Source organism: Aethalodelphis obliquidens, unplaced genomic scaffold (assembly GCF_003676395.1).
Source record: "Aethalodelphis obliquidens isolate GAN/ISIS:26980383/991018 unplaced genomic scaffold, ASM367639v1 scaffold43, whole genome shotgun sequence".
Taxonomy (NCBI): Eukaryota; Metazoa; Chordata; class Mammalia; order Artiodactyla; family Delphinidae; genus Aethalodelphis; species Aethalodelphis obliquidens.
This window is the reverse complement of record NW_020837987.1, coordinates 6,450,299-6,467,374: the sequence shown is the minus strand read 5'-3', so window position 1 is coordinate 6,467,374 and position 17,076 is coordinate 6,450,299.

Genomic DNA, 17,076 nt, shown 5'->3' with positions numbered 1-17,076 from the left:
ATGGAAAAGAATATGAAAAAAATATATGTATAACTGAGTCACTTTACAGCATTAATTAACACAACATTGTAATTGAACTATACTTCAATAAATTTTAAAAAGAAATGATTCTGATTTTTTGCCCATGTATACATATTTCTATTTTCAAGATTTGAGAGTTCTAGTCCAAATTTATGTAACATGTTTTGCCAAAAGTGAGATATACTGCAAAGGTTAAAACAACACAGAAAAAAGAGCTATCTGTACCTATTTTCTGAAGTGCCAACATCAAAAGCCTTTCATCCTTTTCTCCATACCCTCTCATACCCACATTGGAGCTTTATTTTCGTAATGGGGGTTATGGCTGGGAGTGGTGTAGTTTGACTGGGATTGTGCTGACACATTGAAGTATAGCCTCCTTTTCTCACTTGATAACATACCAGTGGACTTCCTTCCAATCAAAACCTACAGATGTAACTAGTTAGCTTTAAATGATTACATAGAAAAAGCACGTTAAAAAATGCCCAACATCGCTAATTATTAGAGAAATGCAAATCAAAACCACAAGTACCATCTCACACGATTCAGAATGGCCATCATCAGAAAGTCTACAAACAGTGCTGGAGAGGGTGTAGAGAAAAGGGAACCCTCCTACGCTGTTGGTGGGAATGTAAATTGGTACAACCATGGTGGAGAACAGTATGGAGGTTCCTTAAAAAACTAAAAATAGGGGCTTCCCTGGTGGCGCAGTGGTTGAGAGTCCACCTGCCGATGCAGGGGACATGGGTTTGTGCCCCAGTCCGGGAGGATCCCACATGCCGCAGAGCGGCTGGGCCCGTGAGCTATGGCCGCTGGGCCTGCGTGTCCGGAGCCTGTGCTCTGCAAGGGGAGAGGTCACAGCAGTGAGACCCCGCGTACCACAAAAAACAAACAAACAAACAAAAAAACACCTAAAAATGGAACTACCATATGATCCATCAAGCCCACTCCTGGGCATGTATCTGGAGCAAACCATAATTTGGAAAATTACATGCACCCCAGTGTTCATTGCAGTGCTACTTATAATAGCCAGGACATGGAAACAACCTAAATGTCCATCAACAGAGGAATGGAGGAGAAAGATGTGGTATATTTATACAATGGGATAATACTCAGCCATAGAAAAGAATGAAATTGGGCTTCCCTGGTGGTGCAGTGGTTGAGAGTCCACCTGCCAATGCAGGGGACATGGGTTCATGCCCCAGTCTGGGAAGATCCCACATGCTGCGGAGCGGCTGGGCTCGTGAGCCATGGCCGCTGAGCCTGCGCGTCTGGAGCCTGTGCTCCGCAACGGGAGAGGCCACAGCAGTGAGAGGCCCGTGTACCGCAAAAAATAAAAAAGAATGAAATTATGCCATTTGCAGCAACATGGATGAGATCATACTAAGTGAAGTCAGAGAAAGGTAAATATATGATATCACATATGTGGAATCTAAAAAAACATGATACAAGTGAACTTATTTACAAAACAGACTCAGACTTCAAAAACAAACTTATAGTTACCGAAGGGGAAATGGGGGGGGATAAATCAGGAGTTTGGGATTAACATATACACATTATATAAAATAAACAGCAAGGACCCACTGTATAGCACAAAGAACTATACTCAATATTCTGTAATAACCTTTATGGGAAAATGAAAAAGAATGGATATGTATATGTATAACTGAATCACTTTGCTGTACACCTGAAACTGACACGTTGTTAATCAACTGTACTCCAATATAAAATTTAAAAAATTTTAAATGATTACATAATAAAGACAAACCCTATTCTACCAATGAAAGTTCAGGTTTCTTATTTTTACAAATGATTGTACAATTTTACTGCACATGTATTGTTTCATGTTGCTTTTTTAATTTCTGGAAGTGGGTAGATTCCTATCAGTTGGATTCCTTGCCTGACAACATAGATACTTAAAATGTAGTTAATGCCTTATTTTTTTTAAATTTTTTTTATTTTTGGTGAAACTTGCCATTAAACTCTACAGGAATTTATATCTATTTCCAACCTAATTTCAACCAGGACTGAACCTTTTTTTTTAAATTGGATGAAGAAAAATAATGTGCCTTCAGTTTGCATTTTCTTAACTGCCAATGAGGTTGAGCATCTACCATGCCTGAGTTATTTGAATTTTATTTCTGTGAATTGTTTTTTTTAATCTATTCCTTTTAATTAGACTAGCTTTTAAAGCAATTTGTAGAAATTTTGTTAAGATTGTTTTGTCATATATTTTATAGTTTGTTTTCTTAGTCTAGCATGTATCTTCCTTTTTGTGACAAAAAGTCAAACTTTTGTGAAGGGCCAGCCAGTAAATATTTTAGGCTTTGTGGTCGTACAGTCTCTACTGCCTTTGTAATATGAAAACACGTAATAAACCAGCGGTTCTCAATCAGAGGTAGTTTTGCCTTCCCTACCCCCAACCCCCAGAGACATTTGGCAATTAAAGAGACATTTTTTGGTTATTGCTATGAAGGGGAGTGCTGCTGGCATCTCGGATGCGCTAAACATTCTACCCACCCTCCCCGCTGTCCCCCCCAAACAGAATTATCTGGTCCAGAAAGTCAGTGGTGCTGAAGCTGAGAAATCCTGACCTGTAAGCAAGTGGGCATGGCTGTGTTCCAATAAAACTGTATTCAGAAAAACAACGGGCCACATTTGGCCTACAGGTTGTCATTTGTTGACGCCTGTTTTAAATTATCTTTTTGCTATATGAGATCTCGTTTTCTGGTTTTGTTCCTGAATTGTCTTTCATCTCATTTTTTCTAAATTTTCTTCCATTTTATTTTATGCTTTTAAATCTTCTTAACTAAATAAAATACAAAACAATAGCAACTACTGCCTAATAATTAGGCCTCTTATTGTTTTGTTTTAAAAATGTTTTTATTTATTTTTGGCTGTGTTGGGTCTTCGCTGCACAGACTTTCTCTAGTTGACGCGAGTGGGGGCTACTCTTTGTTGCGGTGCACGGGCTTCTCGTTGCAGTGGCTTCTCTTGTTGCGGAGCACAGGCTGTAGGCTCACAGGCTTCAGTAGTTGCGGCACGCGGGCTCAGTTGTTGTGGCTCGCGGGCTCTAGAGCACAGGCTCAGTAGTTGTGGCACACGGGCTTAGTTGCTTTGCAGCATGTGGGATCTTCCCGGACCAGGGCTCGAACCCCTCTCCCCTACATTGGCAGGCAGATCCTTAACCACTGTGCCATCAGGGAAGTCCCCCTCATTGTTTCTGATTAAAATTTTATAAATCATCTCAGCAATAGGTCAAGTCTTTTCCCTTTGGTCCTGCTTTTCTCCCTGGGTCTGTAGAAGCAATAGCAAACCAACACTTGGTGTACACATAGAAACGCATGGTATGAGGTACCACCTAAGTAACACAAGCAGTGATACATCTGTAATTTTCTTTATTAACAGTATTTTAGTAGGATCTAAAACTATTGAAAAATACTGATCTGATTCTTTTACTTGCTGTTGTATTTTTATGCATTTATCAGTCTCTTTACCGATAAAATATAGAAAAACAATTGCAGATAAAAATCCATTCTATTCTAAGCAGCAATGGATTTAATAAGAGGTATTTTGTAATTTGAAGAATTTTCAGGAAGCCAAGGAATCGGGCCTTTGGAGTGCACCATCCAGAAAAAAGTAGTAAGAATGAGGCACAAATATAGCACAGATGTGCTGATAAAGGCTCAGATACACTGTTCCTTGAACAGTACTTGGATGGTACTGTGTTTAAGGAAAACTGCTGCTGCTACTTACTGCATATCACCTATTGTTCTATGGAATGGATGCTAGAAACTTCCATAGCTGCCTCAGGAGAACCAGTCACTCCTGCCACTGTGGGTCCTACCCCTGGATATGCTGCCACCACCTCATTATACTCATGTCTTCCACCTCCAGCATTCAGGTAGTGCCTGGTAGAAGCCGGGGAGTTGCATGCCGGCTCCCAGCTACAGTGGGGTCAGGGTGAAGCCTGTGAATTGTAATGAGTAATCACAACTTGGGGGGATGACAAGGCAGATTCATTCTTATTTAACACTGTCCCTTTAAATTTGGTAGAACAAGTACTTTCTCCGACCCCAGATAAAATCATGGGCAGACCATGTATAGAAAGCAAAACCTTTGTTTTTAATTAATTTATTATTATTCTTTTTAACAGTAGGTCCTTGTTGGTTATCTATTTTAAACATAGCAGTGTGTACATGTTAATCCCAAACTCCCAATCTATCCCTCCTCCCCACCCTTTCTCTGACTTACTTAAGCATCGTTTACAGGTGGGCTTCTCCCTTCCCTTACCTCAGGCATGTTCCCTTACCTCAGGCAAGCTCCCTTCCCTTACCTGAGGCCTTACCTCAGGCATGTTGGTGGGTAAGATGGCAGCTGAGAAAGAGACTGGAAAGGCAGAAGCCATCCATGTCGTTTTTTTTCTCATCTCCCAGCTGTCCTAGTTTCTGATTGTTTCCTTTATGGAGCTTAAGTATTGGAGAGAGAGTCAAGTTCCTATTTGCATGATAATGGTGATCCTGCCACACTGCTCCCTGCACTTGCTGGCTTTCTGCTGGGGTGCTTTAAGTTCTTTGCAGGCCCTCAGCATATAAAACTGATGACCTATTCAATACTCTTTTTGCATTCCTTTTTTTTAAAAAAAAATACACCTTTATTTTATTTCTTGGCCGTGCCGTGTGGCATGCAGGATCTTAGTTCCCCTACCAGGGATCGAACCAGTGCCCCCTGTGCAGAGTCTTAACCACTGGACACCCAGGGAAGTCCTGCATTCCTTTTCTGATTTGTGTCTACTTTAGTATTCTCAAGTTTATCTTTTTCTAAATATTTTTTCTTAGCTGTTAATGTGATGGATTACTCAGTTTGAGTCTGTTGAGGGTTCCCTCATGATTAAGTTCAGAATATGCATCTTTGCTTTTATGAATTTTTGACAAACACTAATCTCTCTTCAGACATTTGTGAAGGAATACATGATGCGACTATCTTATTATTGGTGATGGTAACTTAATCACCTGATTAAGGTGATGTTTTCCAGGTTTCTCCACTGGAAAGAATATCTTTCTCTTTGTAGTTAATATGTAATATGTGGGGAGATGCTTTTAGATTATTAAAATAATTGTTTTCCATTAAAGGTTTAATATCCATTGATGATTCTTAATTGAATCATTACTATGATGGTCATGTCCTATGATTCTAATCCTTTTGAGATTTGTTGAAATTTGTTTTATGGCTCAGAATATTCTCAATTTGTATAAAAGTTCTGTGCTTGCTTTAAAAAATGCCCATCCATCGAATCACTATTTATGAGCTTCTCAGGCTGCTTCTAAAAGTTTGTACCAAGAATCATCAGTTCAACAAATTAATGTGCAAGGTGTTTAGAACAGATCCTAATTGACCTGTTAACTGTTGATGAAGATAATACACATACTGTTATATAAATATTAGGTGCAATTTATTACTAACTTCAACAGTTGTAAATTTTCTATTATTTTATAGTAAATTCATATAATTTCAGCAGTGTTTTATTGTGGAATTGAGTCTTGGTTTCAGACCTGCTCTCCTAGGAGAGAAATCCAAAGTGGAAATGTGTTCTGTTGGTTAACATTTGAGAGGGAAGCTCCTTTGAGTATGGGTAGAAACCAACAATAACAGTTATCCATAGCCTTGATTGCTTTTAAAGATAACTTAGCACATTGCAGAAAACATTGTGACAATTACAGTGAAAGTGTGGCATAAAACTAGGAGGGTCCACATAGGATAACTAAACAAGGAACAGAATGACCAGAGAAGAGACAGACTTGTGATTACATAGAGTGCTTATTTCTGCTTTCTCCCTTAAAATGACAGTCAAGTGTAAAATCAAAAGAACAGGGAATACCCTGGAGGTCCAGTAGTTAGGACTCAGCACTTTCACTGCGATAGCCTGGGTTCAGTCCTTGGTCAGGGAACTAAGATCCCGCAAGTCAGGCGGCACAGCCAAAAAAAAAAAAAAAAGAGGATGGATGAAAGGGGAATTAACAGAAAAAATGACAGATTTTTAGAAGATGGAAAGCATATGAGGACTTCCCTGGTGGCACAGTGGTTAAGAATCGGCCTGCCAATGCAGGGGACACTGGTTCGAGTCCTGGTCTGGGAAGATCCCACATGCCGCAGAGCAACTAAGCCTGTGCGCCACAACTACTGAGCCTGTGCTCTAGAGCCTGCGAGCCACAGCTGCTGAGCCCACGTGCTACAACTACTGAAGCCCGCATGCCCAGAGCCTGTGCTCCGCAACAAGAGAAGCCACCACAGTGAGAAGCCTGCGCACCGCAACGAAGACCCAATGCAGCCAAAAATAAATAAATTTATTTTTTAAGAAAAAGAAAACAACTGATACCACAAGCTTGGGAGCTTAATGAAGAAGCCTTGAAGAGAAATTCGAAGTGAGATTTTGTACCACAAAATACCAGAAAGGCCTGCAGCAGTCCCATGGCAGCAATAGTGGTGACAGCAGAGGCAGTTGGGACAATGCCAAAAATTTGAAGGGAGGAAAGCCTTTCTCTCTGACCAGAGGAAGTGTGTTTCCAAAAACATGTGGGGGATCCTGTTGCTTTCTTTATATCTGTTTACTGCATGGCCCTAGAGGTTCACAAGAAATGCATGGTAGAACAGAAAAGCAAGTTGTCTCACCTACCAGAGGACAGGGAGGAGGGAGGGGGTCTCTGGGTAAAAAATATCCAAATGAAAATTTTAGAACTGAAAAATATAACTCATAGTTCACCATATGGGCTCAATATCAGAATGAAGGTGATAGAGGAAAGATTAAGTAAAGTTGATTAACAAAACTAATCTGTTTAACAGAAAAAAAAAAAGATCAGGAACTTCTGGTTTTGGTGCTGAGATTTAAAGTGCTTGGAATTCATCACTCTCATCTCAAAACAAGAAAAAGCTGGACAAATTAAAAAACAAAACTTCTCTTGGGCATATCAGAAAACAGGTTGCAGGGCAATCCACTATCCTGAAATCTAGAGAGACGGGCAAACTCAGACACGGTCAAGATCCGTTTATACCTGCATCAGAGCAGACTTCAGAACAAACATTATCAGGATTAAAGAGGGGCACAACATAATGATAAAGAGGCAATTTCCAAGAAGATAATCCTAAATATATGTACTTGACAACAGAACATCAAAGTACATGAGGCAAAAACTGATAGAACTGAAAGGAGAAATAGACAAATCCACTAGTTACAGTTGTAGACTTCACTCTCCTGTCAGTAACTGATAGGTCAAACAGGTAGAAAATCAGTAACGATACGGTTGACTTTAACAGCATTACTGTCAACCCAGCATGACTGAATTCATTTTTTTAGTTTTGAGTTTTTTGTTTTATTGAGCTGACATACAGCACAAGTTTAAGGTGTACAACGTAGTGACTTGACATACTATCCTGTGCAATGATTAACCCAATAAGGTCAGTTAAATTCATCACCTCGTATAGGTATCAAAATTTTTTCCTTGTGAACACTTTTAAGATTTACTCTTAGCAATTTCCAAATGTACAAGACAGCGATGTTAACTATAATCATGTCGTACGTTACATGCCCAATGTATTTATCTTATAATTGGAAGTTTGTACCTTTATAGTATACTCCATCCAACAATAGAATATACATTCCTGTGCTCCCATGGAACATTCACCAAGTTAGACTACATTACTGGCCATAAGACACACCTTAACAAATTTAAAGTAGAAATCATACAAATATATTCTCAGACCTCAATGGAATTAAACTAGGATTTGGAAAGATAGCTGGAAAAATCTCCAAATACATGGAAAGTTAACACAGTTCTTTATAACAGATGGATGAAAGAAGTCTCGAGACATTTTTAATATTTTAAACTAAAAAATAAATAAATAAAACTGTAATAGGCTGAAAAATGTACTCCCCTCAATAATATCCACATCCTAATCCCTAAACCTGTGATTGTTACATTATTTGGGAAAAGTGTCTTTGTAGATATAATTAAGTTACAGATCTTGAAATGGAGAGATTATTCTGGTTTACCTGATTGGGCCCTAAAAAGGAGGAAGAGGGAGATTTGACACACACAGAAGAAAAGGTAATGTGAAGACACAGCCAAGGTATATTTGAAGATGTCAGTTCCGAGGGCTAAAGTGAAATCACCCAAAGGAATTACAGCAATTACCAGAAGCTTGAAAAGGCAAGGAATGGATCTTCTCCTAGAACCCTGGGAGGAAGCATGACACATGAATCCTTGATTTCAGCCCAGTTATTCTGATTTCAGACTTCTAGCCTCCAGAACTGAGAGAGAATAAGTTACTGTTGTTTTAAGCCATTGAGTGCGTGGTAATAAGTGAAAACGGTGCTTAGAGGGAAATTTATAGCATCACATGCATATGTTAGAGAAGAAGAAAGATATAGACTCAAGAACCTAAGCTTCTACCATAGGAAAGTAGAGAAGAGTAACTTCAGCCTAAAGCAAGTAAGAGAAAAAAAAAGTTTACAGCAGAAATCATTGAAATTGAAAACAGAATAGAGGAAATCAATGAAAGCAAAATTTTAGAAAAGATTAATAAAATTGATAAATCTCTAGCCAAGGTAAAAGGAAAAGAAAATGCCAATCACCAATATCAGAAATGAAAGAGGGGTCATCAGTACTGATCCCATATACATTAAAAGAATAATATGGGGGGTTTCCCTGGTGGCACAGTGATTGAAGTGTCCGCCTGCCGATGCAGGGGACACGGGTTCGTGCCCCGGACTGGGAAGATCCCACATGCCGCCGAGCGGCTGGGCCTGTGAGCCATGGCTGCTGAGCCTGCGCGTCCAGAGCCTGTGCTCCGCAACGGGAGAGGCCACAGCAGTGAGAGGCCTGCGTACCGCAAAAAAAAAAAAAAAAAAAAAAAAAAGAGTAATATGGGAATATTATAAACAATTCTACAACTTTGATAATTTAGATGAAATGGACCAATTCCTTGAAGACACAAACTACCAAAACTCACACAGGGAGAAATAGATAACCAAGTAGCCCTTTACTTTGAAGAAATTGAATCAATAATTAATAACCCCCCAAGAAGAAAGACCAGGCACAGATGGTTTCAACAGTGAGTGCTATTAAACATTTAAGGAAGAAATGAAACCAGTTTCCACAATCTCTTCCAGATAATGGAAGCAAGAGAGAACACTAATAATTCATTCTATGAGGCCAGCATTATCTTAATACCAAAACCAGATAAAATTTATAAGAAAACTACAGACCAATCTCTCTCATCAATACAGATGCAAAAATTCTCACAAAAATATTAGCAAATCAAATTCAACAATATATTAAAAGAATTATACACCACGATCAAGTGGGATTTATTCCAGCTATTCAAGGCTATCAACATTAAAAAAAAAAGAAAAAAACTTAATGTAATCCACCATATCAGTCAAAAGAGAGAGCATGTGATTATATCAGTGACACAAAAAGCTTTTGACAAAATCCAAAATCCATTCATGATAAAATCATTCCCAGATAATTAGGAGAAGAGAACTTTCTCATCATGATGAAGAGCATCTACAAAAAACCTATAGCTAACATCATACTTAATGGTGAAAAACTGGATGTTTTCCTCCTAAGATCAGGAACAAAGCAATCATATCCTCTTTCACTATTCCTATTCAATATTAGACTGGAAGTCCTAACTAGTTCAGTAAGAAAATGAAATAAAATGTGTACAGATTGGAAGGAGGAAATAAAACTTTCTTTGGTCATAGATGACACAATAGTCTATGTAATCCCAAAGGATCAAGAAAAACTTCCTGGAACTAACATGCAAGTATAACAAGGTCACAGGATACCAAGTCAACTGCTTTCCTATATACCAGTAATGAACAACAGGAATGTGAAATTTAAAGATGCAGCACCATTTATATTAGCATGAAAATAAATAATTAGGTATAAATCTGTCGAGAGTTTAGGTAAGCTACCCATAGTACTGCTGTCTTCGCATCCATTTTGTTTGGCCAAGCAGCCTGCAGAGACCTTCAACTGACACTAGCCCCCTCATGCTAGCTCATGCCCTAGATAACAGTCTGCAGATTCACTAGCAAATGTAAGTTCCTGACATGACCTCCTCAATACCTTTGTGATCAACAATCTCCCCTGCCTCCCAGCACTTTCTTGTGCACCCCTTAGTCTTCTGCAGCCCCTGTGGGGCTTGTCAAAGCTCTCTTTTGATTTGAATTGGCCAATCCAGCCTTAGCCCAGGAACCCCGAAGCCTTCCTTCATGACCCTAATAAAGGTATGTGCCCCAGGTCCTATCTCTCTGTCTGCATTCTGCCTTGACCTCCCCCAATGTCCCCTTGATGCGTGCTGGGTACTTTCTCCAGGACCTGTGAGTAAACTTCCCTATTTCAATTTCTCTTGTGGTCTATTGTTGAATCATAGCTATCTGGCCCTGTGCTCCACTTAACAAGTATTAATTTGACAGACTCATAGCAAAATGTAAGTGTGTGTACATATATATATGTATTTATTTATATATAGGATCTATATGTGAAAGACTATAAAACTCTGATGAAATAAATCAAAGATCTAAATAAATGGAGAGAATCAAGTTCATAAATTTGAATACTCAAGGGGGGAAAGTGGTGGGGGGTGGTGGTGGTGTGATGAATTAGGAGATTGGGATTGACATATATACAGTAATATTTATAAAAGGGATAACTATTAAGAACCTGCTGTATAAAAAAATAAATAAAATAAAATTCAAAAAAAAAATTTATACTCAATATTGTGAAGAAGTCAACTGTTCCAGACTTGATCTGTAGATTCACTCCAATTCTCAATCAAAATGCCAGAAATTTTGTAGATATCAAAATTATTCTAAAGTTTTGAGGAAAAGTAAAATCCTCAGAATAACCAACACAATGCTAAAGAGGAAGAACAAATTTGTATGACTCACATTACATATTTAAGACTTATTCTAGGGGCTTCCCTGGTGGTGCGGTGGTTAAGACTCCGCCTGCCAATGCAGGGGACACAGGGTCGATCCCTGGTCCGGCAAGATCCCACATGCCGTGCAGCAACTAAGTCCATGTGCTACAACTACTGAGCCTGTGCTCTAGAGCCCGTGAGCCACAACTACTGAGCCCGCATGCCACAACCACTGAAGTCCGCACGCCTAGAGCCCATGCTCTGCAACAAGAGAAGCCACCACAGTGAGAAGACCATGCATTGCAAGGAAGAGTAGCCCCCATTCACTGCAACTAGAGAAAGCTCACACACAGCAATGAAGACCCAATGCAGCCAAAAATAAATAAACTAATTAATTAATTTTTAAAATTCTTAAATATTTAAGGAGTCAGTTGATCCCAAGATGGAATGCATAATGTGATAAAATCTAAATGTGTTGTATAGTATTGTGATTAATTTTAGCAAGTCCATTATAACAAACATTATAGTATAGTATTTCAGCATTTATGTTGTTTGAACTGATTAAGGAATTTGTGGTTTTGTTTACATTTAGTGTTCTACAGTTCTCACATTCAAAAACATATTGGCTCTCTTGACAAATGAAATAAAACCAGAAACAAACAATCAGACTTCAAACTTAAAAGCTTTTGCACAACGAAGGAAACTGTAAACCAAATGAAAAGACAACCTACAGAACGGGAGAAAATATTTGCAAACGATGCGACTGACAAGGGGTTAATTTCCAATATATACAAACAGCTCATATCAAAACAACCTAACCAACAAACTGGGCAGAAGACCTAAGGAGACATTTCTCTAAAGAAGATATACAGCTGGCAAACAGGCACATGAAAAGATGCTCAACATCGCTAATTATTAGAGGAATAAAAATCAAAACCATGAGTACCACATTGCACCAGTCAGAATGGCTATGAAAAGTCTACAAATAATAAATGCTGGAGAGGGTATGGAGAAAAGGGAATGCTCCTACACTGTCTGTGGGAATGTAAATTGGTACAGCCACTATGGAGAACAGTATGGGAGTTCCTTAAAAGACTAAAAATAGAGTTGCCATATGCTCTAGCCATCCCACTCCTGGGCATATATCTGGAAAAGATGAAAACTAACTTGAAAATTTACAGGAACCCCACATTCATATCAGCACTATTTACAATAGCCAAGACATGGAAGCAACATTTATATCCATTCAACAGATGAATGGATATAAAGATGTGGTGTATATTCACGATAGATTACTACTTAGCCATAAAAATAAAAAAAGAAATATTGCCATTTGTAGCAACATGGATGGATGTATAGAATATCACACTAAGTCAGAGAAAGATTATTATATGATATCACTTTTATGTGGAATCTACAAGATACAAATGAATTTATCTACAAAAGAGAAAAACATTCACAGACATAGAAAACAAACTTATGGTTACCAAAGAGGAAAATGGAAGGGAGAAAAGGCATAAATTAGGAGTATGGGATTAACAGATACATATATCAATACATATAAAATAGATAAGCAACAAGGATTTACTGTATAGCACAGGGAACTATACTCAGTATCGTGTAATAACCTATAATGGAAAATGTGAATATACATAACTGAATCACTTTGCTGTACACATGAAACTAACACAGTACTGTAAGAAATATATTGCATATTGTAACAAATGCAGTTGAGAGAATCCTTAATTTATCTGAAGCATTAAAATCACACTTTAAAGAAAAGGGCCTCCCAAGTTTGTTGACGTTTTGTTTTTTTTTTTTGCCGTACGCGGGCCTCTCACTGTTGTGGCCTCTCCCGTTGTGGAGCACAGGCTCCGGACGCGCAGGCCCAGCGGCCACGGCCCATGGGCCCAGCTGTTCCACGGCATGTGGGATCCTCCTGGACGGGGGCACGAACCCGCGTCCCCTGCATTGGCAGGCAGACTCTCAACCGCTGCACCACCAGGAAAGCCCTATTTTGGATATTTTAAATTTATTTTATTTATTTATTTTTGGCTGCATTGGGTCTTCATTGCTGCATGCGGACTTTCTCTAGTGTCGAGCAGGGGCTACTCTTCGATATGGTGTGCAGGCTTCTTATTGTGGTGGCTTCTCTTGTGGAGCATCAGCTCTAGGTACACAGGCTTCAGTACTTGTGGCATGTGGGCTCAGTAGTTGTGGCTCGTGGGCTCTAGAATGCAGGATCAGTAGCTGTGGCACATGAGTTTAGTTGCTCCACGGCATGTAGGATCTTCCCAGACCAGGGATTGAACTGGTGTCCCCCTGCACTGGCAGGCAGATTCTTAACCACTGCACCACCAGGGAAGTCCCTGTTGACTTTTAAAATAACCTACTGAATGAAGCTTACTTGTTTATAGTTTTTAATATCTTTGTGATAGTTAATTTTGTGTGTCAATATGGCTGGACCATGGTGCCAAGATATTTTGTCAAACATTCTGGGTCTGCTGGATCATATGGTCCACGTGACAGAGCAGCTTGCATGGCAGCCTGGACCTGTTGCAGAGCCTTCTCTTGTTCTGGGCCCCACTTAAAATCACCAGATTTTCAGGTCACCTGGTAAATAGGCCAGAGTAGCACACTGTTGGGCTGCAAGCCTTGTAGTTGCCCAGCCTAGAGACCAAAGAAAGCCTGGAGACAGCAAGAGATGTCAATAGTTTTTTGGACAGGGGATCTTACAGACAGTGGGCAGGACACTGCAGCAGTCTTCACTACTCAGGGGAGAAGGAGGCTACCATTTATAGGGGGATTGATGTCAGCTTGGCTCATCAGTTACCAGGGAAACCAGCAGCTGGGGCACATCACTCACAGCCCCTCAGATTCACAAGCATCGCTAGGGCAGATGTTTCCCTTTAGTAAACTAGGAGGTGGAGCCATTCCAGCCTGAGGATTAGAACCATTCGTAGCTAGGGCAAGGGGCAAAGACGTTCACGTGAGTAGGGTACAGGTAAAGAAAGGACTGATCGAGGGCTTCCCTGGTGGTGCAGTGGTTGAGAGTCCGCCTGCCAATGCAGGGGACACAGGTTTGAGCCCTGGTCCGGGTAGATCCCACATGCCATGGAGCAACTAAGCCCGTGCACCACAACTACTGAGCCTGCGTGCCTAGAGCCCGTGCAGCGCAACAAGAGAATCCACCGCACTGAGAAGTCCGCGCACCACAACGAAAAGTAGCCCCCGCTTGCCACAACTAGAGAAAGCCTGTGTGCAGCAACGAAGACCCAATGCAGCCAAAAATAAATAAATTTATTTAAAAAAAAAAAAAAAAAGGACTGATCGAGCAGGGGATGCACAGAGCAAGAGAACAGCCACGTTGGGTGACCTGACCAAACACTCCACCCCTACATACCCTGCACGACCCTTACAATTTTGGTCCACCCCTCTTCCGAGATATCCCTGGGGTCAGGTATGTAGAGGCGCACTGCAATCGAATACCACAAATGCAATACGGACAACAGCATCTAAAGGATATCGAGAGTCCAAGAGGTGGAAAAACTTTGTAGCCAGATGCTTATCAGGTCAAGTTTTCATAGAAATCCAGAGGACACCAACAGCCTCTCACTGTAGACCCAGCAATCAGACTCATTTCACAGTGAGGCCTCCATTGTGGCCCAGTCCACGAACAAATTCCCTCCCCTCACACTAGGGACACAATGTAAGATGTTTAACAGGCACAACACAGGGAAGGTCATGACCATTAAGCAAAATACAAGCAGTAATCACATTCTGAGATAATACCACCTCTGCCTGTGGTCCTGGCCTGCAGTACCATTCCGCCAGTCCACCCTTAGCCCCACAGCTTGCGCCGAATACTGGAGAGGCAGTGTAACAACCCACCACAGGGTTAATGTAATGGCGCCTTTCTCTAGTAAGGGGCCCGGAGTAATTACCTTAGTAGTCTCAGGTGGGCTGAGTAGGAGACAGGTGAAGTCTGTCAGTCCCTTTCTAATCCTGTCCCCCATGGGGCGGCAAACTCCAAACACCCGGGACTTACCTGCCAGTCCCAGGGCCATTTTATAACGTGTTCCCCTGGAGGTAGACCCTGTGGCAAGGGCCAGAGTGAGTTACTGTCCTGACCAGTAGTTGGCAACCGTCCTTCGGTGGGCAACCGTTGAACTCGCATTGTGTTGACTAGTTGTCTCTGGGTTAATATGGCTTGGTCATTGGGAAAACTGCTCCTGAGATGTTCAGTTATAGTCCTTAGGGCTTGAGTTAGCCTCTGGTCCGCATATCGAGAGCATGGGTTTTCAACATCAGTTGTTAAGGAGTCCATTTATTCTTTCCATTAGCCCGGGAGCAGTGAGGTTGGAGGGCAGGTGGAAATGCCAGCGTATGTCATTTTTAATCAGCCCATTCCTGAACATCGTGGCTGGTAAAGTAGTTTCCTTGTTCACTGTTGATGTCCATGGGGGTCCTATATGTTGCACACAGGCGTTCTAGACCCCAAATAGTAGGGTTTTCTTGCATTGTTAGATGACTCAGGTAGGTCTTTGGTAACGTCTTCCGCCTTTGCAATGCACCGTAGATGCATATCGCTGTCATTCCATCACACTAGATTGTTGCTCTGCCCTCTGCCATAGCTGGGACCAGAAGGTTACTATTATTTTGCCATTGCCACAGGCCCCAACCAAACCCTTCCGGGTAACTGGCCACGTCCAATTCACAAGCCTATCCCTGAGGTAATATCCCTAAAGCTTGTGTATGTAATTGTTTAGGGGTGAGGGGTCGGAGGGTGAGGCTTGTCTTTTGTAGATAATCCAGGTCCTTGTGTGTTTTATTCATCAGCCATCCATGTGCATTCAGATAAGCCATAAGCATTTGGCTGCTACTTTTTAAAAGTTATTTATTTATTTTGCGGTATGCGGGCCTCTCACTGTTGTGGCCTCTCCCGCTGCGGAGCACAGGCTCCGGACGCGCAGGCTCAGCGGCCATGGCTCACGGGCCCAGCCGCTCCGCGGCATGTGGGATCTTCCCGGATCGGGGCACGAACCCGTGTCCCCTGCATCGGCAGGCGGACTCTCAGCCACTGCGCCACCAGGGAAGCCCCTGGGCTGCTACTTTTAAACTGGAAAGAGACTCTGAGGTTAACAGGATATCATTGATATAATGGAAGAGAAAGACATGCCTCATGGTAGTCAGCTGCCACAGGGCCCCACATGCTAGTGGACAGCCACCTCGGGATCACCCCCATAACTTTCTGTCCCCCATCTTTATATCCTGACCTCATGGCACTTGTGGGAGTTTCCTCGGCCTCCTGGCTGGCCAACTATTGCGCTGTACCCCACAGAACTGCAAGCCTTGTAGTTGCCCAGCCTCAAGACCGAAGAAAGAGCCCAGAGATGGCAACAGAGATATCAGTGGTTTATCGGGTGAGAGGATCTTACATACCTGAAGCAAGGTCCTGGAGTGACACCCCACAGTGTGCATCAGACAGCGAATAGGACACGGCAACAGTCTTCACTACTCAAGGGAGAAGGAGCCTACAATTTATAGGGGAAATGACGTCAGCTTGGCTCATCAGTTACCAGGGAAACCAGTAGCTGGGGCACGTCCCTCACAGCCCCTCAGATTAACATGCATCATGAGGGCAGATATTTCCCTTTAATAAAGTAGCAGGTGGGGCCATTCTGGCCGGAGGATTAGAACAATCACTAGCTGGGGCAGGAGGCAAAGACATTCACGTGAGTAGGTTACAGGTGAAGGAGGAACTGGTCGAGTAGGGGATTCACAAAGAGCAAGAGAACAGCCATCTTGAATGACCTGATCATTCTGACAGCTGTCAGATGGCTATTATCAAAAAGCTGACAAACAATAAGTGTTGGCAAGAATGTCGAGAAAAGGGAACCCTGTGGGTGGGAATGTAAATTGGTGCAACCATTCTGGAAAACCATATGGAGATTCCTGAAAAAGTTAAAAATAGAACTACCATATGATCCATCAATTCCACTCCTTGTTATGTATCTGAAGAAAATGAAAACACTGATTTGAAAAGATACATGCACCCCAATGTTCATTGCAGCATTATTTACAATAGCCAAGACATAGAAGCAACCTAAATACCCCTCAACAGATGAATGG